A 26,609-nucleotide genomic window follows, 5' to 3' on the forward strand; every position below is an offset into this window, starting at 1 on the left:
AAAGTTCCCTCTCCTTGAGATGGTGACCCAGGTAGGGCCAAATAGACCACTGTTCATTATTCCTCTCTCCTTGACCCATTGTGAGCCTCTGTACTAACCAGTGCTGCCAGTCCCTACAGCCTTCTCAGACAGCTCAGAGCAGCCATGATCTATGGCAGTTTGATGTGTATGCTGGGAACTCAGTCTTAGACTCTCCTGAAAGCTGAACCAGTGCTCTCAACTCTGAGTCATCTCCCAGCATCCTCTGTATGTAATTTTCATATCAATGTAGGAGATTATGAATAAATGAATTTAGTAATGAAAACATTCAAAATGTTTATAAAAGACAATATTACACATGCCATTGGCCCACTTCTCCAAATTAACAAATGTCCAAATCTTCTAGTTTTTCTCTAAGATTTATACATATACGAAGGACGCTTAAACACTCACAGCAGAGTGTGATCGCCTCCTTTCTCGGCCCAGTGCTCCCTGTTTATTCCTTGAATTTTAACAGTTTTAGTAATACGCTCTGTGTGTGACTGTTCTCTCTCTTCCAGTGCTGTGCTGTGAAGGCTATTCAGATTGATAGACACAGTTCCAGCATGGCAGCTATAATTCCCTCTGTCTTCTTGTCCTCAATAGATGTCCACGCAGTGAGTAGCCCTGGGGCTGGAATGCGAAATGCCCCCCCAGGCCTCTGAGTTGAACACCTGCTTCCCCAGGTGGTGGTTCTTTGTGGGGATGCTAGGGAAACGTTAGGAGGTGGAGCCTACCTGAAGGCGGCAGGTGGCGAGGGGGCATTGTCCTTAGGGGCTGTGTCTTCTCCCAGCTCTCTTGATCATCCTTTCTCTGCTTCCAATCTTCTGTAAGATCAGCAGCTCCCTCCATGTGCTCCTGCCGCCATGATGCTCTGCCTTATCTGGGCCCAGAGACATAGAGTCATGTGACCATGGGTCAAAACCAATGGCTTCTCTTTGAAGCTAGTTTGATGCAAGATGAGAAAACAGATATTCATGCAAGTGCTCGCTTTGGCTGTTAGCTTCTTGTCTGTTGCTCACCTGACGTCTTCCTCCTTATTTCCGAATTGATTCGTCAGGAGTTACTGAGTGGTTTGAATGAGAACAGCTCCCATAGGCTCATATATTGGAATGTTTTGTTCTCTCTGCGTGGCCTGTTTGAGGATTCAAAGCCCATGACTGGCCCAGTCTCTCTGTCTCTTTCTGTGTTTCTCTATCTCTCTGTCTCTGTCTCTCTGTCTCTGTCTCTCTCCATTTGCCAGAAGCGTGTGAATCAGACTTGGGCTCTCAGCTCCTGCTCTAGAGCCCCGTTCCGTGGTGATAACAGACTTCTCCTTGATGCTGTTAGCAAGCTCCCAATTGAATGTTTTCTTTTATAAATTTCTGTGGTCCTGGTAGTTTTTCTTTTTTTTATTCGATATATTTTTTATTTACATTTCAAATGATTTCCCCTTTCCTTGATCCCCCCTCCCCGCAAGTCCCATAAGCCCTCTTCCCTCCCCGTTCCCCATCCATCTTCCCCTTCCCTGTCCTGGTATTCCCCTACACTGCTGACTGAGCCTTTCCAGAACCAGGGGCCACCCCTTCCTTCTTCTTGGACATCATTTGATATGTGGATTGTGTCTTGGGTATTCCAAGTTTCTAGGCTAATATCCGCTTATCAGTGAGTGCATGCCATGAATGTTCTTTTGAGACTGGGTTACCTCACTTAGGATGATGTTCTCCAGCTCCATCCATTTGTCTAAGAATTCCATGAATTCGTCACTTAGGATGATGTTCTCCAGCTCCATTCATTTGTCTAAGAATTTCATGAATTCGTTGTTTCTAATGGCTGAATAGTACTCCATTGTGTATATATACCACATTTTATGTATCCATTTCTCTGTTGAGGGACATCTGGGTTCTTTCCAGCTTCTGACTATTATAAATAGGGCTGTTATGAACATAGTGGAGCATGTGTCCTTATTACATGCTGTAGAATCCTTTGGGTATATGCCCAGGAGTGGTACAGCAGGGTCCTCTGGAAGCGTCGCACCCAGTTTTCTGAGGAACCTCCAGACTGATTTCCAGACTGGTTGTACCAGCTTGCAATTCCCACCAGCAGTGGAGGAGTGTTCCTCTTTCTCCACATCCTTGCCAACACCCGCAGTCTCCTGAGTTTTTAACCTTAGCCATTCTGACTGGTGTGAGGTGAAATCTCAGGGTTGTTTTGATTTGCATTTCCCTAATGACTAATGATGTTGAACATTTCTTAAGATGCTTCTCCATCATCCAATGTTCTTCAGGTGAAAATTCTTTGTTGAGCGCTGCATCCCATTTTTAGTAGGGTTATTTGGTTTTCTGGGGTCTAACTTCTTGAGTTCTTTCTATATATTGGATATTAGCCTATGTAGGGTTGGTTAAGATCTTTTCCCAATTTGTTGGTTGCTGATTTGTCCTTTTGACTTGTCCTTTGCCTTACAGAAACTTTGTAATTTTATGAGGTGCCATTTGTCAATAACTGCAGGTCTCTGAAGAAGGAAATTGAAGAGGACCTCAGAAAATGGAAAAACCTTCCATGTATTGGCAGAATTAATATAGTTAAAAAGGCCATCATGTCAAAAGCAATATACAGATTCAATGCAATCCCCATCAAAATCCCTACTCAGTTCTTCATAGAATTAGAAAGAGCAATTCTCAAATTCATCTGGAATAACAAAAAACCCAGGATAGCTAAAACTATTCTCAACAGTAAAAGAAGTTCTGGGGGAATCAGTATCCCAGACATCAAGCAAAATTACAGAGCAATAGTGTTAAAAACTGCTTGGTAGCCAGACGGTGGTGGCACACTCCTGTAAAACTGCATGGTATTGGTACAGTGACAAGCAGGTGGATCAATGGAATAGAATTGAAGACCCAGAAATGAACCCACACACCTATGGTCACTCGATCTTCGACAAAGGAGCTGAAAACATCCAGTGGAAAAAAGATAGCCTTTTCAACAAATGGTGTTGGTTCAATTGGAGCTCAGCATGCAGGAGAATGCGAATTGATCCATTCTTATCTCCTTGTACTAAGCTCAACTCCAAGTGGATCAAGGACCTCCACATAAAACCAGACACACTGAAACTAATAGAAAAGGAACTGGGGAAGACCCTTGAGGACATGGGCACAGGGGGAAAGTTGCTGAACAGAACACCTGGTGGTTTTTCAATCAAAGGAATAGCAGCTAAGACAATCATTTACACAAGGGTCACTGTTTCCTGACCTTTCATAACCCAAATCTTCCAGTTTGTGTTTCCTTGGGATACACCCACCATAACAGCTTTTACTGAATAAACAGGCAATGATACCCTGAGGTACACAGTAACACAGTGCCCAGTATATGAGTCGAACATTGCTCTTCCTTGCTAAATCACTGGCCCCAACATTTGTTTAAGTAGAGGCCACAGAGTGAACTTAAAGGTGGTGTGGATACAACAGCTATGGTACAACTCTTCTAGGTTTCCCCAGTCAACTTTTCAAAAGTCTGGCATCTTGTAGGGAGGGGGATTTAGCTATTCCTCGTTAATTGCACAAAGAGGAAACTTGAAGCAGGCAAGGCAATTTAGTGAACTATCCAAGCTCTGAAGCATGTAGCTCCCTCCACCTATCCCTTCTGTTTGAAGAAGAGATCGTACTGAGCTGTGTGCTTAATGAAGCAGTACAGCAGGTGTGGGAGGTGTGTACCCAGAGAGCGAAAGGGTGGTCTCTGTGTGCAGCTGTGAGAAAACTAGGGGAAAACTGGGAACCTTCCAAAGAGGAGATTTTACACAGACTAGAAAGGTTAAGGAGAAGGATGGATGCAGGAAGGATGTTCCAGGCGGTGGGCACACCGAGGGCAGTCAGAGGTCGTTTGGCAGCCTGGAAATTGAGGAAGGCAGGCTGCAAGTTGACAGCTTAGAGGTCATCAATAACTATTTGGTAATTGAATGAACTCATGAAAAGAGAACCCTCACATTAAGGAGTGGGAGGAGCTGAGGGGCTTCTCTCTGGTTCCGTAGAGCTGTCCTGATGCTTGCTTGAAGGAAGTAAGAGGTGAGGAGACCCTTCTACAAGCTGGTTTGTGTAGCAGAATCTAAAACCTGTTTGCAGTTGCCATGGGAGATTTCTCAATGTGTTTACATGACGAGTGTACTGGTGACAGAGACTGCATCTGGTTTCTTGGTAACCCTACATGACAATAATGAGTCACATGACCAACCATATAGTCAGGCAATTTCTTTGGGAATCCCACAGAATTCTTTCCTGTTTAATAAACACAGAGGACCCACTATTTTGACTTCATCAAGAATGCTTCAAGTCAGTTATTCAACTTCCAATAATGAACAAAATGGTGGCATTTTCTGTATGTATGGTCATGCCCTCACAGAGGGACAGTCATCTAATTGTGTGTTTCCTGTTCATTTTATAAATAGAAGGGGGATAGCATTTGAAATGTAAAAGAATAAAATGATTGAAAAATACTTTTTATCATCTAGATGAAGTTTCATCCTATTTGTCCTTAAACTTTTTGTTATAAAATGATGTTTAATCTAATCAAAAGTGAGCCGGGCAGTGATGGTGCACACCTTTAATCCCAGCACTTGGGAGGGAGAGGCAGGCGGATTTCTGAGTTCGAGGCCAGCTTGGTCTACAAAGTGAGTTACAGGACAGCCAGGGCTACACAGAGAAACCCTGTCTCGGAAAAAAAAACCAAAAGAAAAAAATCTTATCAAAAGTGCTTCCTATATTAATTGAGATAATAATGTGAGCCATTTCCGTCTTGTCCTAGTGTGGTAGTGGTGGTGATGGTGATGATGATGATGATGATGATTATGATGACATGTTGAACTAACCTGGCATTTCTGAGCTAACTCTACTCTGCCATGTTGCCAGCCCCTTTGCATGTTCCTACATTCAGTTTCCTAGTATTAGTTTGTCAGTTTTAACTTTAAGTGTAGTGTTAATTCTTACTTATATATGAAAAAAACATTTTTCAGAAACAGTTTGAACCAGGGCTTTCTTTGAGAACAGTGTTTATCATGTCTACCATTGGCGGAATCATTCACTACAGCTCTGTGTAGAATTTTTATTTCTCTACCAGTCAATCTCGATAGTTTTTTCCTTTCTGAGAATTTCTCCCTTTCATTTTTATCATCTCATTTGTTAGTATATGATTGCTTGTGATGTTTACTTTTAATTTTGTCCCAGAAAGATTATTTGTAACCTAAACCCTTTTTAAAAAAAAAAATTAATCCGAAAATTATTTTAATTTCAGTAAAATAGTGGGGCCATTGTTTTCTGATTGTTTTTATAGTTTCATGAGATATCATCTGTTTCTCTCTGTCCTGGTTTTATACAGTTCCATGTATTATTGATAATTAAGAAATCATGTTTAAGAATATTTTGGCTTATAATCTCCAATTTTGTGAATTCCCCGCGTTCTCTTTAGAATATTGAGTAGGTTGACTGTGTATTTTATAGCTTCTTACCCTTCTAATTTATTTCTTATCCTTATAATATGTTAATGAGAAAAATATATAAACATTAAGCACCATACATGTAACTCATTAATTCTGAAATTATTTATGATTTTTGAGATCGATAAATGCATTTTATAATCATTTAACTTTTCTGTCTTCTAAGCTGTTCTTTGCATCTTTATGGAATATTTCTAATTAATAGAATTAGTGTTTATTTTATTTTTATTCCTTCTCTATTGACTAATATGTTAAATATCAAGTTCAATTGTCTCTTCCTGTTGCAATTTTTCAATTTGAATTTTCACACTTGGCCAGAATTTTTAAAATTAATCCATAGCTTTCTCTTCTTCCAACACAATAAAACTTTAAGTGAATGTTACCCTGTTTAGGTATTTAATTTACAAGTTTAAATCAATATTACTATAATGGTCACACTTAAAGATTTATACAGTTTAAATGGTACATTCACATTTAATTGACTAAATGTACCTTGGTAATATTTATTAATTTTGATCTTTTTCATTTGTTTTAATTTCATTTTAAAATAACGGAATTAACACTTATTTCTGTAATTGATTGTGTTTTATACACCATATCTTTTTGTTCTTTATGAAAATAGTTATGCTTCATACTTTTAGTTTAGCAGGGTATGAAATTCTAGGTTAAGGATTATATTCTCTTGACATATCTTTTGATTAGAATTTTTGGAAAAATTCTGTTTCTAGTTTAATAGTTTTTATGTATCTAATTCAAATTATGATATTTATTCTTTTGTTTGAGTTCTCTGTCTTTAAGTTTTTGTCAGTTTGTTAGAATGTATCTAGACCAGTTCCCTAAAGCAGATTTGGGGGTGCAGATTTGTATGGTGATAGTCTGTTACTTTTCATTTATTTACAGAATATCCCCTGGGGAGCAGGGCAAAGAGTAGGGTATAGAGTAGATCTGTGACTGCCAATTAGGCTTCAGAGAGGGTAGTTTATTTATTAATGTTTAATTTATGAATTCTCTTCAATACATTTTGATAATGATACTCCCCTTCTCCAACTCTTTCTGGATCCTCCTTACTGACCCAACTTCAAATTCTATATCTAAAAAAGAAAGAAAAACAAAAACAAAACAAAAACAAAAAGAAAATTAATATCAAACTAACAAAAACTCCAACAACACACACACACACACACACACACACACACACACACACACAAGACAAAAAAAATTTGCCAATCCAAAACAACAATGAGACAAACAGCCAACCCAAACCCATGGATTCTGTTTTTTGTCAGCTACATTCCTGGGTAAGGTCCTGCCTTGGTATGTTTGATAGACTTGTTGAAACTCCATTGAGGAAAACTGATTTCCCCTTGCCAACAGGTGTCAATTGCAGATAGATTCTTGGCTAAGGGTGGGCGCTCATTTCTACTTTCTCCAGAGAGTTTCCTATCAACTTCACAGGACAATGCTTGCCTTGGCTGGAGTCAGTGACCCACGGGCCAATCCGAGATCAAGGGAGAGGTGAAACTCTCCTTGCCTAAGCTGCAGTGGGTTCAGAACTGGGCTTCCATGGACAGGTGGCCAGCTTCCAGGTACCTAGTTCTTTACGGACAAAGGCCATTAGGTTTCACGAAGAAGCACAAAGCTTCGCAATCTGAAGTGAAGCCATATGTGGAGCCTACGATGGGGGATGAGGCTGGGAAGAAGGGAAGGAAATGGGAGGGAGCGATTACAATGTCACCTATAGAGAGCTATTTGGCTCGAAGCACACATTCCCTGAGATCGTGGGCCATCATGTTTTAAAATGGCCTTACTTGTACCTGCTCTGCCTTTTATACCATCCGGAGATTTAACGTTAACCAATCTGTCCTCCTTTTGTCTTCAGTCCCAGGGATCAAATGCAGGGACCTCCTGTACCCAGCGCATTCCAATCTGTTATTACTTCTATTTAATCTGCTTTTTAATTAGTGTCTGATTTTTTCCTGTTTTCCTTTACTTCTACTAGAACGTTGAGCATAATTATTTTGATATATCTTAATTTCTCGTAATCTCTAATTTAGATATATTCATTTACTAATGTAGACATGCTTCAAAATGTTTAATATTTATTTATTTATTTTTTATTTTGTGTGTTTGAGTGCTTTTCTTGCATGTAAGTAAGTGTACTGAGTGCATGGCTGGTGCCCACAGAGGCCAGAATAGGACACCAGGTCTCCTGGATATGGAGTTACAGATGGTTGTTAGCTGTCATATTGTTTCTGGGAACTGAACCTAGGTCTTCTGAAGAACAGCCAGTGCTCTGACCACTGAGCAATCCCTCCAGAAATCCCCATATATGCTTTTAAAAATGTTTGGTAGTATATCGAATAAAAAAAAAAAAGAAAAAAAATGTTTGGTAGTAAAGTCATCAACTGTAAGATTATGCGTGGGAGCAGGGGAGAAGGAGAAACACTGAGACAGAGAGGGGAATCTTTCTCATAGATGATCCCTGGACTAAGTGTGTATGTGTGTGTGTGTGTGTGTGTGTGTGTGTGTGTGTGTGTGTGTCTGTGTCTGTGTGTGTGTGTGTCTGTCTGCCTGCCTGCCTCCCTGCCTGTCTGTCTCTATGTGTATGTGCCTTTCTCTGTGTGTCTGTGTGTGTGCATGACTGTGTCTGTTTCTCTGTATGTGTGTATGTCTGTGTGTCTTCTGTCTGTTTCTGTCTGTGTCTGTGTCTGTTTCTGTTTCTGTCTGTCTCTCTCCCTAGGTTTTCTATGCAGACATGCTTCCTTTGCACAGACCTCTGTGCAGAGATGAAGTTTCTGGTTGGTTCCCAGGTGGATGGATATTGTAGCATCTCTTGTTGGTGGGTTGGAGCTGCTGTGATTCTACCTCCTGTGGTCTCATCTCTGCCTTCCAACTCCACCTAGCCCAGGGTGGTTTCTCTTCCCTTCTGGCAGTTTAAAGGTGATTTTCTAACACACTCTCTCTGGGTTTCTAATCCATTTTTTTCTTCTCATATCTGAGACTCACTCTTTCTTTCTCCGAGAACTATCTATTTTCCCACCATCTTCCATGAGAGGATAAAGGAAATGGCAGAATAGCTTAGTCAGCGCAGCACACAGTGAGAACAGATTATTCTGCAAGGAAGGGAGTGTAAAAATCCATTGCTATTCTGTCTAAAACACTATAGAGCTGTATGTGTGCATATGTGCATGTGTGTGCCTGTGTGTTTGTGCACACGTGAGCACAAAAGTATGACTTATCTTTTATTATTTGAGAATTTCTTACATTTTTATCACATTAACTTTCTTCTGCAACTTTATCAGATCATTATCCCTTAACAACTTCTTTTCTCTCTTCCTCAACTCGACCAAATCATCAGCTCCCTTCCTTATAAATTCTTCTTCTTCTTCTTCTTCTTCCTCTTCTTCTTCTTCTTCTTCTTCTTCTTCTTCTTCTTCTTCTTCTTCTTCTTCTTCTTCTTCTTCTCTTCTTCATCTCTCCTCCTCCTCCTCATCCTCCTCCTCTTCTTCTTCTTCTTTCTTCTTCTTCTCTTCTCCTCCTCTTCTCTTCTTCTTCTTCTTCTTCTTCTTCTTCTTCTTCTTCTTCTTCTTCTTCTTCTTCTTCTTCTTCTTCTTCTTCTTCTTCTTCTTCTCTTCTTCTCTTCTTCTCTCCTCTTCTCTTCTTCTTTTCTTCTTCTCTTCTCCCCTTCTCTTTTCTTCTTCTTCTTCTCTTCTCTTCTCTTCTTCTTCCTTTTCCTCCTCCTCCTCTTCCTCCCCCTCCTTTTCTTCTCCTCCTCTTCCTCCTCTTCTTCCTCCTTCTTTTCTTATTCCTCCTTCTCCTCCCCCTCTCTTTTTGTCCTCCTCTTCCTTCCTCCTCTTCCTTCTTCCTCATTTTCTTCCTTTGCTCCCTTTTCCTCTCCCTGCTCTTATTCCCTTCTCATCCTCCTCTTCTCTACCCATCAGATAGTTTTGTGCCCATATTCTTTAGAATGTGCAACCTTCCACTACAGTATTGTTGACCTGCCAGGGGTTATACCCTTAAAGTCACTCTCCCTCTCTTAGTAGCTGTCATTTGCCAATACCTCCTTACCTAGGGCTGGGTTTTTTTAGTACCTGCCCTCTGTGCTGGGCTTTGTCAGCCTCAAGCTTGTGCAGAGCTTCTGTCCTAGGTGCAGTTTCTTTGATATGCCTACAAAACACTGTTTCCTTGGAGTCACCCACCCCTTTCTGTCTCTTCAGGCACTGCATTCACATAGTGCATAGACATATTTGCAGGTAAGACAGTCATACGTATAATATAAGAATATTTTTGGTATGCCTATAGACATATGATAAATATTACAGCCCCTCATCTGATTGCCCCACATGCCACAACAACTTCTTTCATTCCCAACTTTGAATTCTCTTTAATTTTTAAAATAATCCAGCAAGTCCACTTCATGTGTGTTTAGGTGCTCAGATATGGGTCACACACTGGAGTGTGGGCAGCTTACCCGTGGTCTCCATCCCACAGCATTCACCAGCTCTGCTTCTCAGTTCCAGGTAGGGTATGAGCTCCTCTCCCATCTGTGCTGGAGTTTTGGCTGGCTTGATCTTCTGCAAGCCTTGCCTGTGCAAACACAGATGCCGTGAGTTCATGAGTACAGTACCCATGTTGGATCCAGAAGATATTATTTCATAGCATTCCTTCCTGCTATTGTGTTACAGATTAAACAATGTGCCCAGAGCTTGGTAAGAAGGGAGTCCATACTCTCCCATTGCCTGCAACCTGGTCTTTCTTTGACTAATGGTCACATCATATTTCTCATAAGTAAGCATGCAGAAATGTTTCCGACAAGTTATTTTAAAGGGTTATACGTACATGGATACTTGTATTTGCTGAAATGGAGATTATAATGACCTGACAATCCCAGTGATTTGGGGTGCCCATGTAAGAACAAGAACCGGTTTTCATGAGTAGCTTAGTCACTGGATCTGAATGAACAAGAACATTCTGTTGAATGGATGAACCATTATTGTACCTGAGTTTTTATGTTTCTCACACCATGTGGGGCTTTATTAACTTAATGGGGAATACCATCAACAACTGACTAGCAAATTTAAGCCCTGGGTATTGGTGACAATTATTAATGAATTACATGAATGTTTCAGACCCTGGGCTGTAGTATCTCACTTTATGGTTTCATATGTGTGCATTTAGATATCACTGCTCAATTTTGTAAGAACAGACTCAGAAAAAATCATAAATTTGCTAAAAATCAAAAAGATATTCAATGATCAGTGTGGTCCCAAACCATGTGTCCCTCACTGACTCCTAGAGAGGAAGCCGGAAAGGCAGGCAGCCATCATAACAATCAGGAGAAAGCTTCAGGTAAATCTCTCCTCATAAATCCGACAGAGATTTACCTCAGGAGAATAGGACTTGGTCAAGTACTGAAAATCCCGGAAGTGTAGGTTTCGAGTAAGAACTCTGAACTGTTTCAAGGAGCAATCATCAAAAACTGGCCGCACTTGCAGGGAGCCACAACTAGAATGCGTCGGCCCATCTGGAACTGTGGGTCCAGATGACAACTTTTAGATTTGATTCATGCGAGGGAGTGTATCCACATGCACAACTTGATCATCTTAGTCTTTCCAGAAAATGGGCTGCCCATCCTGCCTCTCCATACCAGGGGCGTGTACTGACTGACGCTACAGGAGCCAAACCCAAGGTCTGTCAAAGTATCCTGTGAAAATGGTGAAGTGGTCAGTTTGACCCTCCCTTCACCTTCTTCAAGCATTTCATTAACATATTTAATATGGGAAAAATAAAAATCTCGGTTGTATCCAGAATCCTCACTGCAAAGGAAAAAAGCAAACTGATATTTTAAGAACTTCACGACTTCTAGGATCCAGGAAGGGCAGGAGGTGAAGTTGAGCGAGGGTGGAGTGCATGCTGCTGTCCTCCCTTCACGGGGTTCATGATGAAGAGGCACATAAGTGGTATTCCTCTCAGGAAGGAGAAGTTAGAAAAACGGACCCATCCGATACAATAAGCAAACATACCTGAGAATAGATTAGGAGAATAGATTCTCCCCTAAGAATTTTCTTGCAGAAATCTCCACTGCTGAGGTTGGGCTCATTTGACCAGAACCATACTAGAAATGAATCATGCAAATCATGTGATTCCCCTATGACCTATGAGAAATGTTCTTATTTGTACCAATGGAAGTGAAACTTTATTCATAGTAGGTCGCAATTCTAATTGAAAATGAAGTATGGGAAGTATCCAAAAACCCAATTCCAGTTGGTGCTATTTATAGTCCTACAAGTCAGTCTACATAAGATACTGAGCATACAAAATTCAAAGTATCCCCTAGACACTAGTAATCAGGACAGTTTCTTTTCTCGAGGAATTGTACCATCAACTTCTTTTCCCTGTGTTGTTTGTCATTAGTCTAAGCACAATCTTTAGGAGGTAACTGAATCCTTTTCAGGTATTTTCATGGACCAAGATAGTTTGGATAGCCATGTCCAGTTTACTGCCTCTCGTTAGAGTTGGTCGTCATTCTTCGGCATCCCAGGCGTGTGATCACTGCCTGTGTTCCTGTCCATGGCTTCTGCTGTGGAATTACCATCTCAAGCTTATGGGACGCAAGGAGGAAACATGATAGTATAGGCAGGAAGGAATAGTTTATGAATAAGCAATCTACAGAAACTTTGAGCTGACGAGATCTGAGAGAGAAATGGGGGAAACCGAACCACAGATTTCTTTCCCTCCTGCCCACTCCCCGGTTGTATTATGTGGCTTCTTGAATGTTGCGTAATATAAATCATTTTACCACGAGAGGACCGGGTTTTAGTCTCGCAAACCCAGAAGATTTACTTCATTCTTTTCTTTCTTTCTTGGAGATCTGCACCAGTTCTGGCCAAGAGAGTATCTCATGTCACCTAATGCAACAAATGGATTCTGGAGCGTTCTCGGCAGTATCCACAATGTTGGCAGACACTGGCTTCCTGTCCCTTGCCAACCACCATCAGCATTATTTCTGGGTGGATCTGGGTCTGAACGGTACAGAGTTTCCATTACATCGTCCTAATTGTCAAACGGGGAGGGGAGGGGTGTTGCTATAATTTTGGAAAACCGATCTCTGGTTGTACCGGTTGCCATAACACACCACTCAAGTACTCCTTCTCTACGTTGGTTTGGCTTCAGTGTAGCCTGGTAGCAAGGAGGCCTTCGGAAGACAGAACTATCTGCAGTCCACGGTATGAATGGAGCAGTTTCCATTGCTGTGCGCGGATATAGAGGTTAAACCCAAACACATGCAAGAGTCACGCTGGAAGCCCTTGGGAACAGCTGGGCCAGATGAATGACTCGATTGGATGCCACGAGGAACAAATTAAACAACTGACTAGAGACCGGGCCGCTCCCGTGACAGACACTTTAATCAGGAAGTCAAAAGCTGATTGACAAGATGAAAAGCTAGATGACATGAGAAATGGAAGCAGAAGGAACAACACAAGAAAAGGGCACCCCGGGTCAGCTCGCTGACAAAAGTAATCAAGGACGACAGCCCATAATCCAATCTCGGAGCGTTTGGCATGGTGTTAGTTATGAGAGCCTGCAGCCAAGAGGAAAGAAAACTATTATTAAGCAAAGAAATTATCTGGCTTTCTAGAACTTACTATTACATGTTCACTGCAGGATTTTTTTTCCTATTTTTTTTTGAAACAGGCATTAATAGCTTTTGTTGGGTTTCATAAGACTGATTAGAAATTGCCACCATATCTAGATGCGAATCCCTAGGAAAACAATGCGATACTGTTTTTGATTCACAGTTAAAATAGGTAATGCAGATACTGATTGCCTCAAATTGCAAAAGACAGGACCCCTCTGTGTCCTGCTCTTCAAGGCCGAGGAAGATGAGGTAGCAATGATTGCCAGGAAGCCCACCGGAGTCCACCGGAGTCCACCCGATTCTACTGGATTTGGCTGTTGGAGTATCAGGCTGGGCTTAGTGAGCAATAGAAGTTCAACAGAGTTACTTGGATTACTCTCATTGTACCTCACCATCCGACTTGCGGTGCAGCCAGTGTGTGTTTGTAGCTGAAGGGCATGAGGAGCAAGAGTCCTGATAAGCTTAAAAAAAGCAAAGTTGGTCATCTGTGGAACAAACGTGCGAGTTGATACCACACGGCTGAGGCAGAAACTGTACTTTTATCCCAATCGTGGATCATTTAACAGATGAAGGCCCAGAAAAATGCGCACCTTGGCAGAGGGTTTAGACAGTGACTTCATGCCTTTTCAGCAAACTCATATGCCCTGTGGAAAAATTTAAAAGCTTACAGGAAGTATCTAAAGACCGGCTTACACTGCCTCCATGGGGGTCCTGTGTGGGAGCTAAACCCAAGTCTCCAGAGAGAAGAAAGAGGTTCCAATTCATTGTCTTAGTCTACTGGTTTTCCAACTGTGCTTCAAATCTCTGGGGGGTTTGAAAGAAGACTGCGGTCACAGAGGACATGTTTCATTTGTATCTGCTCCATTACCTTCAAGTCCTAAAGGTATTGGAGTTCTGGGGCATTAAAAACATTGTCATAAGGTTTCCTGGCCTAAAAAGTGTGTACCAAAACCCCACCCCTTTAATGATCATGCTCTTAGGTTAGTATGCTACTGTTTGTCTGAACATATTTAGCTAAAGAGGACAGAGGATGTGTGTGTGTGTGTGGGGGGGGGCAGCTGACACATTTTACTTAAAGTACCTTGTGGAAAGCCAAACTGGAAATTTATATATCCTATAGAATTCTAAGTTGTTGTTATTTTTTTAAATTTTCCATGATTTTCTCTGGAGTCCCAGTGCAAATTTGATAGCTTGAATCTCTCTTCTGCCATTTAATAAAACTGGCTTGGTTCACTATTCTGCAGAGGGATGCCTTCTTGTCCCTGCCTCGGTGGACATATGCCGATGCTCTATATCATCAGGTTAGTCACTGACAAGGCTTCTCATTATGCTCTGAGCACAAAGATGACCCTGTAAAACATCTTAAAGGAAGGCATGGGAATTCCAGTGGATCCTCAATGCTTAGAGCCACATGACATCAAATGCAGAAGAAGAAAAGATGTGTCCACCGGATGTCTATTCTGGGCACACCATGCACTGTTTGAAGGTCTGACCCATCATCCTTTCCTCCTTGGATGTAAAAAGGAGCTGCTTATATTAACCTAGAATATCCTCAGCTGACCTTGTTGTGTATGGACCTGCTTTTGCTTAGATCCACGGACTATGATGCTGTGTCAGTCCCACTAGTAGCCCTCAAGGCTCCATGTCTCTGTACTCTTCCCCAGCCCCTTTCCCTTAATTCTGTTGGTTCACTCTCCAGCCTATGGTCTTTCTTCTTCCTGATGTTGGGGATCTAAGCCCTGCCATCATATACTTGTCTTCTAGCTGTCTCAAGGGCTAGAGACAGGGCGTGATGCACGTTGGTGGTGAGGTAGAAGGGTGTGACAGATGGAGGGGGTTGCACCAGCCATGACGGTATTTTGTCATTACTAATTAGACATTTTATTCAAATATCGGTTGATGAGATTTAATTTTTAAAATAGATCTAATTTTTAAAATAATGCAGAAAGCATGAAACATTCAGGGGAGAGAAAACACACATATATATGTATATGTATTCGAGCTGTGACATAGAATACACAGTGTCAGACCTGACTAATTTATTTGACCTAGGGTCTATGATTTCGAGGATGTGTGTGAAAGGCACATTGGATAATGGCTGTGTTGAGAACTTTGCTGCTCATCATTACAACCTGCCAGAAACACAGACTTATCCTTTTCCTTTTTAGAAAATATACTTGGATTTTTGTTTCCATCTCTTTTCTACCAACACAGCCCCAGCCCCAGATTTTATGTGATGTACCACGGAAGGACTGAAGCAGAAGCACAGAGTATGGAAGGATGGTGGCACCTTCTGGACCATGCATTTAAAAATAAAAACAACACATCATTTGAAAGGAACATGGGTGTGAAACCCTGACAGAGTTTTTTTTTTTTCATTTCATGACTATTTCAATGCCCCTTTTAAAAAACTTATCAAATATAAAAATGTCAAACTTTTGTTCAATGTCTGAATTTTCCAGTGCCATAAACACATTTATGAGTTAATTGGGTAAGCTGTTACTGTGTGGTATTATAGTAATATATACATCACAACTCAGTAATTATATTTATGTATGTCTATAATATATGAATTATCTACATATCTATATAGTTGTCATCTTCTATGTACAATTGTTATCTATCATTTATCATATTTCTAACATCTATGTATTTATATATCTAACACCTATCATTTATCTATTAATCTATATATTTATGTGTTTAACATCTACCATCTTTTTAGCATCTATATATACTTATCTAGCTTTGATCTGTCTATCTATCTATCTATCTGTCAATCTATTTATCTACCTATTTATCATTTAGTTCTCTCTTCTGATGTATCTATCTATAATGAAGAGGTTACAGATAGCTGGCAAATTGTAAAGATTAATGTCAAGGGAGGATCTAAAATTAAAGTGGCTGGGCATGATGGCATACACCTTTAATTTTAGCACTTGGAAGGGAAGGGCAGGTGTATCTCTGTGAGTTCCAAGCCAGTCAAAGCTACATTGAGAGGTAAATCTCAAAACCCCAAACAAATAAAGAAAAATAAGGTGTATAACAACTAAAGAAGATACCCAGGTTGACCTTAGTCTCTCTCTCTCTCTCTCTTTCTCTCTCTCTCTCTCTCTCTCTCTCTCTCTCTCTCTCTCTCTCTCACACACACACACACACACACACACACACACACACACACACACACGAAGACACATGCTTGAACACCTGAACATAATCATGCACTTAGCTACTTGTGTCCCACACCCTTTTACTGGATTCCAGTGGTGACATGTGAGTAGGGTCTATTTGAATATCCAACCCAGTTGACCAACTGTCATGAGTTGCTACATAAAATCAACACAGAGACATCACAGACATCCTATATGAAATAAGGTGTCATTGTTTATTTGACAAGGTTTGGGTATGCATGTGTCAGTCCCTAGATAGTTAATCAAAGTGAGACTGGTCCAGGGAAGTGAGCTGTATGAAGGAGTCCAAAGCTCAGTCTGTGGAGAGTGATTCTGTTGGTGCATACCCAGAGAAGCAGAGAGAAGGGGTGACAGAAGATCAACAAGAAGTCACAGTCAGAGGTAGCAGAAGGGTCGCTCGGAATATGTGGTAGTGAATGTTGCCTGTTGTAACTTGTTGATGGAGTTTCATCCCAATGAATCTGTGAGCCAGGTTAGATTTTCAGGAAAAAGATTACACCTATGTGGAATGGTGTGGAGAGAGAGAGAGAGAGAGAGAGAGAGAGAGAGAGAGAGAGAGAGAGAGAGAGAGAGAGAGAGAGAGAGAGAGATCAGCCAAAGGAAGGACTTTGCAGCTTACACATAGAGTTAAGAGAAGATATAGAGGGTCTAGTATGTACTGGGTTGGAAAAGATAAAAAGACAACTCAAAAAGTGGGCAAAATAAAGTGTTACCACAGGGGAAAGAGGGAAAGGATGAGATCAAGAGCCTGCCCTAACGTCTGAGGGTTTATCAAGGTGCTGCCTCAGAGGCTGTGATTACCAACACTGAGCTGGCAACAGACTCCCGATGACTGAAATAAACAGCATCTCCCTGAATATTTGTCTATTAATTTATATATTAATCCATTCCATGAATCCACTCCATGAATATTTGATATGAGCATTCTAGAGAAAAACAATGTTATTGTCGGTGTGATGAATGCTAGCAAGCACCGGACAGGGCATGGTGACCCTTAGCTTCTCAACCCTCCCCAGAACTCCTAGTAACAATGGCCATAGAGTAGAGGCAAAGGCCGAAGGCAGTTCAGTGACAGTGGCCTAAGAGGAGCCCCTAAGAAGCTCATCCAATGGCCAAGCTTTCCTTTCCAGTTGTTGTGACAAAATACCCTGACAAAAAGAACGTAGAGCCAAGGGGCCGTGAGACCACCATAGGGGGGTTACAAGCAGCAAGAGCCTGGAGCATCCAGTGACACCCATGGGCTAGAGCAGAGAGAACAGTTGAGAGCACGCCTACTGCTCAGCCCATGTTCTCTAAGTCTATACAGTCCAGTCCCCAGCCCCAGTGAATGGTATTACCCACTTTCAAGCGTGGTCTTCTCACGTCAATCACTATCATCAAGTCCATCTTTCCCAGGTACACCCACAGGACGATCAGACCTAGAAAATCCCTCCTTGAGACTCTCCAGGTGACTATAGAGTGAGTAAGTTCATATAACCATCACCTTGATCTTTCTATTGAGAAGCCAAGACCAATCCTCAATTAGCAAGACCAATCTGAACTAAAGCTTGACCACAGGGTCTATCTCATAGACAAACTTGTTCCCTAAGCTTTATTACTGTTATTATGCTAATGTTAAAATTGGCACAGAAATACATGATTAAAAGAAAATTCTAGGGTCAGGGTCATGGCCCAATGAGTTAGAATGCTTCCTTTGTGAGGAGGAAGGTCTGAGTTACAGTCTGTACCATCATGTGAAGAAGCAAGGCATGGTCAGACATGCGAGTAGCCCCAGCATTGAGGAGCAGAGGCAGGTGGATGCTGGGGACTTACTGGCCAGACAGTGTGGTTGAAAGGGTAAGCTTGAGGCTCCGTGAGAGACCCTGGCTCAAGGCAGAAGGTAATAGAGGAAGACAATGCAAATCTTCTATCTTCTACTGGCCACACACAGGCACACACATCTGTGCTTTCTCACATACAACTTCCGCTCACACAAAGACACAGAAAAGCAACTTCGCTCCTAGAAACATGGTTTATTTTTAGAAATGGGCCAATAAAACCACCACCCCATAGTATTTCTAAACCCTAAATAAGACTTTATGTGTGGAAGAAGAGCTACAGGAGAGGCATGCGAGCCTAGATGAGCCTTAGGATTCGAATGGTGAAGGAATTTAGAGCCAATCATTAAGTTTTGCCAGTGAAATGTATGGCTGGCCACAGTAAATAATATAAAAACTGAAAGTAGCCTTTACATTTATTCAATCGTCAAAGTTTGTTTTTCAAAGGCGTTAAAGATGATGGATTTCCAGGTGTTCCTGGGTTTCAGAATTATGGGCAGAGCTGTGGAGTAGGCTGTCAGGGTGCAGAGAGTTGGTCATTGGCATGCTAATGATCTCAGTGGTACTCTGCTGGCCCACGCAGCTGCAGAACTCTGTCCAGTTTTACAAGTTGACAGAAGTAAACCACACACTCTGTTTTCCATACTATGGTCCATTTCCCTGGCTTGGTGTTGGTACAGCTGGGGTGGAAGGCTCAGCTCATTGCTGAATGCATGCATAACCCTTGCTTTGCTGAACTGAGCTAGCAGGCTGGGTGCAAAGGATGATACTTGACCTCGTTTCTCTCCTAGGATTCCCATCTTCTCCTTTTCCATTCTCAAATCCTCATCAGACTCAAGGATGCCATTGGCTTAAGGCTGCTTCTGACAGCACCCTGGATAAATTAGAGGATGCCAAAGACACTGCTACTGCCTCCTGGACATGTCATTTCTGATCGTTGCTTACAGGATGCTAAGGTTGCCATTCTGAACTTGTCTTTAAATGCAGCCTCTGCAGTTGGCTCTGAGCCGACTTGGGGATGAGTGAGGGTCTGATGTTCATTTACTCTTACGTATTTTATCTGTCTTCCTTTTGCCTCTACCTCACTCTGTGTCTTTAAGCCTTTCTGTCTATCTGCCTCTGCCTCTCCCTGTCTTTCTCCTCCTCTCCTCTCTACCTGTCTCTGTGCCTGTCTCTGTATCTCTCCTTCTGCATCTGTGTCTGTGCCCATCTCTTTTTTCTATGCACATTTTATCTTTGGCTCTTCCTGTCTCTGTGTCTCTCTGTATGTGTGTGTGTGTATAATATGAACACGTGTGTATTTGTGAAATGAAATGGTCAGATGTTTCCTAGTCTGCTTATCTTGCTGTCTCCTGAGCTTATCATCTTCTCTGTAGAAACACAAACAAATTCTCCAGGAAATGAGTCAGATGGCACTCACTCATTATACTCAACATAAAGGCGACTCTCATTCCTACCTGTATCTACTGCCCTGAAGTTTCACACAGGGGTCTTGACAAGGAAAGGCCAGTGAACCAGCAGGATTCCACATGCTCAAAATCATATTCTTGTCTTAATCAGGATTTGATGACTGTCAGTTAGACCATAGACATGATAAATGGTTACAGACTCCTTAATCCTTGGGAAGCTCCTGGAATGTGTGCTAACCCTAAAAGACTCCACCTACTTTGCTGAAAGTAGTCATGTTTGAACCATAGCCTGATGCTCAAGTCTGCTCTCTGTGTTATTTTGATTTCTGTTCCTAAAAGAGCATGTCAAAGACTGAGTAGTTATGAAGAACTAAAATTATGGAAGCTGAATGACATGGGAATGTGGTACCAGCACCGGCAAAGGGTTCTCTGTGTGTCATGACATGCCAAGTATCACATGACAAGGAAATGTGCACACACATGGAAATGGGGTTGGAATTGTTTTGTTAGGAATGTGTTGCCATGACAACTTCTTCATTCTTGTCATAATAGCCTTAGTGTATCCACAAGACCAGCCCGCTGTAGCAAGGTTCACAAGTTTTAAAGGCCTTTCCCCTTATTGGTTTTCCAATGGTGATTACATTTCAAGGTGAGCTTGGAGAATCATTATACTTGCATGAGTGTTTGGTCAAGAAATAGTATTTTACCCTTTGATATTTCATCATGAAATGGCATTAGCTTCTCTTCTCTCTTCAGAAAGACAATGCCTGGAGGCAACAAAGGAGGAAGCTGTCATGACCTGTGTCCACGGCTACCCTGTCAGCCAACTGTGATTTCATAGATATTTATATTGGATCTATAAGTTTAGGCCAAAGTTTAAACCATAGTAAGAGACATTTGCATATGCTCAGTTGAGCGTCTCTCCAGTAGATATTTGTTTATGCTAGTGTCCTAACCATGATAGAACTAAGAACAAAATCAGAAAAGTATTCATCGAACAAGGCTGGGAGGGAGTCATTTGTGTTGGGTAAAGAAACTTGTAAAGAAAGAAATGTCATTTATGGTGTATGTTGGGGATGCTCTTTGGTCCAAAACTAAATTGGCCCATACTATCAAAAAAGCTACAAAGATACCTATGCATTTTAAATTTAAATTGTTCTCTCCTAGTAGTGGCTAGAACCATTGTCTAGTCATGATTTCAAGTAACTCAAGAATTTTCGGTTAAGTCTTGTTCAAGTCTGCATTGTAGCAGTAGCTGTAAGGGGCGTGATGACGCTGCAGCACGCATGCGCTCATCTCCTTCCTCACGTCAACGCCTTTGATCTTGCTTCCCTGGAGTTCGAGAAGCGACACAAAGTCACGGAAAAGGTTGGATTTCTTTCTGGTGATCATGCACAGCATTCAAACAGCTTTAAAGGGCAGAACAATAGGAAAACAATAACAAATACATGCAGTTTATAGCCTATAAGGGGATGTTTTAATTAAGCTTGTGGATAGTATTTTTTTGACTGTTAGTGTTTCCTGGAAGCCAGTGTGTCTTTAATGTACTGTTTTTATCTATCTATGTATCTGTTCATCTTTTATCCTTTTTTCCCATCTGCTCATGTTCTTGCACTCACACGTGCACATGCATAGTTAAAATGGCATATTTACTGCCATTTGGACTACTTATCTATGGCTATTCTCTGATAGAGGATGAAATGTTTTTATTAGCTCTCTGAGAATTTCTAAGATGTGCTTTCATCATATTCATCCCAATACCTTTCCTTAACTCCTTCCAGACCTAGCCCTGTCTCCCTGCCCTGCATCTTCATGTCCCGTTTCTATCGGTTTAGTAACTCTTGGATTCCCCTTGTGTTGTCTGTAGAGCAATCCACTGGGTCATTCCTGGACTACCTAGGGTCCTTGAATAAAACCAGATGCCCTCAGAATCACCAACTGCCTCTCATTCCTCAAGTGAGTTAGAAGTGGGGGGCTCAAGAACCCTTTGCCAATTCATGCAAGAACATTGAGTAACTTGATTTCTGTGGGTGGTGTGCAGGTAACCCCGGCTGTTGTGAGGTTATGAGTGTCCTGGTCCAGTAGCGCCCAGACTCGCTGTTGGACTCCGTTTCTTGTCAACTTCTGGCTCTTACTGTCTCTCGTCCTTCCTTTGCCGTGGTCCTTGAGGTACGAGCAGTGTAGTGAAGTAGATCCGCCATTCACACCGAGCACTCTCTTTAAGCAGAGTGACTCTGAGGAAGACAAAAGCTTTCCTTCCCTTGAGTGGTAGTATCACCACCACACGCCCATTCCGTGTCTAACAGCCAAACTTCCCAGGGAGGGGAAATCTTTTTTGTGTATTGCCATTACATGTTGTTGACAACTTTCTTTGCCAGTGTATTTTGAGCATTTTCTAACTGTATATGTTTTTCTCCTTGGCCAGGTCAGCATCCTCCTCTTAGCATGGCATATATCTAATGACTGGGTGAATTAATTAGTTCTGAAAGCAAATACAAATTCTAATTTTGGATCTGTGGATGAGGTGGATTCTGAGCAGAAACTGTGATGGCCTGTGTCCTAACTTGGGCGTCTAACAGGCTAGCTGGGAGCCTGAGTTCGGCTGTAGTGGCCCTTCGGAGAACCGTAGACTGAGCACCCTGTTTATTCTGTAAAAGTCTTTCAGAAGCCTTAAGAACTGCAGAGATGCCCTGCAATTTCCCCTGAGACAAGTCTTCATTAGCATTTCAATAATTCAGACTTCTCCTTGATCCTCTGAGATTCTTTAATCTTCAGCATTGAAACACCTAAGACATAGACCACAGCACTGTGGATCTTGGTGCCGTGCTATTTCTTTTGCACCAAGCAGAGCAGATCTGATGATCTGATCTAGCACTGGGGACTTTTTCCTAACAATCATGATTACTAATTTGCTGTAAAGCCTATCAATTAAAGACCAGATACATATAAGAAGTAACTTTGTGTCCCCTTCCTGCATGGAATAGAAAGTAGTTAATTACATGTCTTCAGTAATAAATAAATAAATAAATAAATAAATAAATAAATAAATAAATAAATAAATTTGAACATTTTGGAAGTAGTAGATGCCCATTATAAAGAAACAAAAATTTAAAGCAACATCATAACTTGGAGATAGTATTAACATTTTATGTGCTCTTTCTGGTATAGATAAATATACCTACACAGAAAAAATAGAAATAAGTTTACAGTTACATTAAGAAGAAAGCCAACTTGGGTATCATCATTATCAGCTTTGGCATCTTAGGAAGGTCATTTTGAAAATTTACATAAGCGCCTGTACCCAATCAGTTGTCCCATCTTCCATGTAGAGGGACAAACTTTTAAGTCTCTTTAAGAGTCTGTGCTGAGAGCAGAGAGAGGAGAGGATAACTCAGAGCAGTCTCTGAGACTCTGGAATCTCTGCTCCAGCCAGTGCCCCCGTTATCCACCACTGCTTCTTATTCCGTGTCACTATCCCCTGAAGCAGCTGGAGTACACCTGGTGGCAGCAGCCTGTCTTCCATCTTCCCATAGGGATGTCTCTGTCATATCTCACAGCCTTGTCAGCTCAGGCTCTCTCCTCAGTTCTCAGTAGGAAATGATATGGAGTTGTGATAGTTCATTTTCATGTTAACTTTCAATGGGTCTGTGGTTACCCAGGAGACACACTTCTGTATGTCTGTCTGTCAGAGTGTCTCCTGAGAGGCTGAACTGTGAGGGAAGATGTACTTTGAGGATCAGTGACATAATCACTGAGACCCCTGGACTTAAATAAAGGAAACTAGAAAAGTGAGTTGGGCCGTGGAATCGAGCTCCTTTCTTCCTGGCCCACGCAGATGTGAGGAATCCCAGTTACATGTCTCTGTCACAGCACAAACTATGTCCTGTCTTGCCCACCATGCAGGACTGTATTCTCAGCCAAAAAAATCATTGTATATGTCTATGTGCATGCACTCAACTGCGCACATGCATGTAGAGGTGAAAGTACATTTCTACAGGTCATTCCTAAAGCATCATCAACATTTCTTTTTCTGAGACAGATCTCTCCCTGACCTGGAACTAAAACACGTGTGTGCTGCCTTGCCACTGAGCCCCAGGGATCCACTTGTCTCCTCCTCCCTAGCAGTGGGGTTACAAGAGTGTACCCCATGTTTAAAGACTTTGACATATATACTGAGGATTGAACTCATGTCCTTGTGCTTGCAGCTGAGCCATTTCCTTGTTATGATGTACTGGAGTACAGAAATCCTATTTACCACGTCCAGATCGAGAAGTGTGGGCTATATCATTCACTTCCTTTTCTACCATGGCTCAGATGCTTTAGTGTGGAACTTGAAGCCTGCCACAGTCTGGCTCTCCTGTGAATTTATTCCTGTGATCCAAACCTAGATACCAAGGAGGAGAGAGAAAGGAGAGATGGCCTCCACGTAAGTGGTTAGTTTTCTGATTGGGCTTTCAATGGTTCAGTGTAAAAAAAACCACATAATTCATCTCAGTAACTGATCTTACTGGACTCAATACACATATTAAATGTTCCATGCATTCAAAGCTTCAATAATACTTAGCTACAGGAATTATGCAGAAATACGTACCATCTTGGCAAGTACATGATAGAGTAAATCCTGTGAGCAGCTGAGACTATTGGAAAATTTAAACATCGCACTGTATCCAGAATAATATAGCAATCCCTCATCTTGCTGGGTAGGATCTTCAGCGAGCAGTGATTCAGAAAATAAGAGTGATTTATGCTTTTATTTTTGAGCAGTGAATTCTCTTTTAAATTTATGGAAGGATTTAGATTTATATAGTGGGCTCCAGTTTCCATCTCAGGCTCGTCATCTTAATGGTCACTTTCGAATTCCATTCATCTTTACACTAGCCACAAAGGCATTTGCAGACGAAAATAAAGATTAAGATAGCAATTTGGATTCAGCGCTTAAAATTTTGAGTTGTAGCCTGAAAAATCAAACCCAGATGGTAGGCATTTAGGGATAGTTACAGTCTACTTACTGTTTGAGACACAGGAGTAACATTAGCCTCTGGAAGGTGTCCTGTCAGGACATGAATTCTCTATCAGCATGACTTTCAAATAAAAACATCTAGATACATTTTATAAACTTAAAGACCTAAGGGCTGCTTTGAGGTTAAGCCTTCCAAAAAATGTGTTGCTGCTGTGTTTTGTCTTCAGACTTTCCTCTGGTGAGCTACGAGAAACAGAGGTTTCAAGCTCTGTTCCCAACGCTCTTGGGGTTCAGCCTTGTGTCTCTGAGACTTCTGATTTTTATTGGGACGCTAATTTGTCTTAAATGTTCAGCAGAGTGCATCACATCATTGTATAATTCTTTCTTCCCCCCCCTCTTCTCATGACTCCTCTTCCTCCTCCCAAATAGCCTTTCCCCTACTTTCATGACTTCCACGTGGCATATACTTAAGTCTAAATTCTGTCAATGAAAGAAAGCCCATGATAACTGTCAATCTGACCTTGGTGTATTCCACATCACACAATACTGCCCATTTCTACAAACGAGACTTAGAGAACTTATTGTTCTTTATACATCTTTATACATCATGTTTTTCTTTGTCCATTCAGTTGTTAATGGGCATCTGTGCTGGCTACATGTCTATTGTGAACAGTACTGCAGTAACGAGTGTGGGTACCTCTGTGCTTCCATGAGTTAGAAGGCTATCTTACTCCCAAGGAAGACTTCGGTTGGTCTTTGCTGTGTGTTGGCATGCAGGTGGATTTCTAACCTCTGACAGCCTAGTTTTCTCATCTGTGGAACAGAAATAACAATCGAGATGTTGCCGTAGGTCGGCACATACAAATTGCCACACCGAAGATCGCCAAGAGTCACCAGTTTTTATTGAGCACTATTCTTCTCTTTGGGATGATGCAGTGAGGATGACCAGGAGAAGATCTTGGTGACAGATTTTAGACAGCAGCCAGGTGAGTTGGTGGTGGATGTTAGGGGTGGGCATTGGTAGGGAACAATGAAGAAGGTATCATTTTACAGGTCTAAAGACCAAAGGAAACTCTGTGCATGATGAGCTAGACAAATCTGCTGGTCAGACTTTCCCACACCTGTGGACAGCTCACCAATTTCAAACTCTGAGTAGCAAAAGGAGTGTTAGAACAGGCATTGGACAAGGAGGCCATGGCCTTTCCCTGGCTTTGGAAGCCTGGGCCATCCCGGACTTGTAGTCTCCATTTCCCCAGGGGGAGAAATGTAAAGTTGGATGCTCCCTGGATGTCAAAGTCAAACCTACTATTTAGAGATAAGAGGAGAGTTTTAAGATCCTTTCTGGAATTTTACAAGGTGTGTCAATGGGACAAGGTTGGTTATCACCCTGGAGATAACCTTTCAGTGAAGGAACACACGTCACAGAGGCTCACAGGGTCACCTGAAGGAAACCTGGGCCTCGGTTGAGTCCTAATGTCCAATGACAGCATAGGATGAATGAGGGTCAGGAACAGAGCAGCCTGGATCCCAGGAGCCAGGGCACACCTGCAGAGCTTGTTAGACATGGAGGTGATGGAAAAAAAGTTTGCTGAGTAGGTGTTGAAAACTGATCAATATCAAATAATAAAGTTTTGGGGGCATGGCAAGGTCTCAGAACCCAGGCACTTCCATCTACAGCCATAATTTTCTTCTCCCTCATGTTGAGGAGACTCTGATGTGTTCTGGATCAGAGTCCTCATTGTGGCAAATTGCCCTTTTCAAAGATGTATTCTCCACTGTCCAGCCTCCCTTCAGTTTTTTGTTTACAAGATGACTGATGTGTCTTCTCACCAGCTGGTGGGCCACTGTTGTGAACTCTAAAATCAGGACCAAAGTGAGGCTTGGAAATGTTGTCCTGAAAAGCGACAGCCCAGGCTGGGATACCTCAGTGGCTACAGTGCTTGCTGGGCATACATGAGGACTTTAGATTAGATCTCTACCTCCTGTGTAAAAGCCAGGCTTCAGTGAGCACTGCCTGCAGTGGATGGCGCAGACAGGACGACTCTGGAGCTTGCTAGCCAGCCAAGCCAGCTGAATTGGTGGCGAGGTCTAGGTTCAGTGGGTGAGCCTGGTTA

Source organism: Apodemus sylvaticus, chromosome 2, assembly GCF_947179515.1.
Source record: "Apodemus sylvaticus chromosome 2, mApoSyl1.1, whole genome shotgun sequence".
Lineage (NCBI taxonomy): Eukaryota > Metazoa > Chordata > Mammalia > Rodentia > Muridae > Apodemus > Apodemus sylvaticus.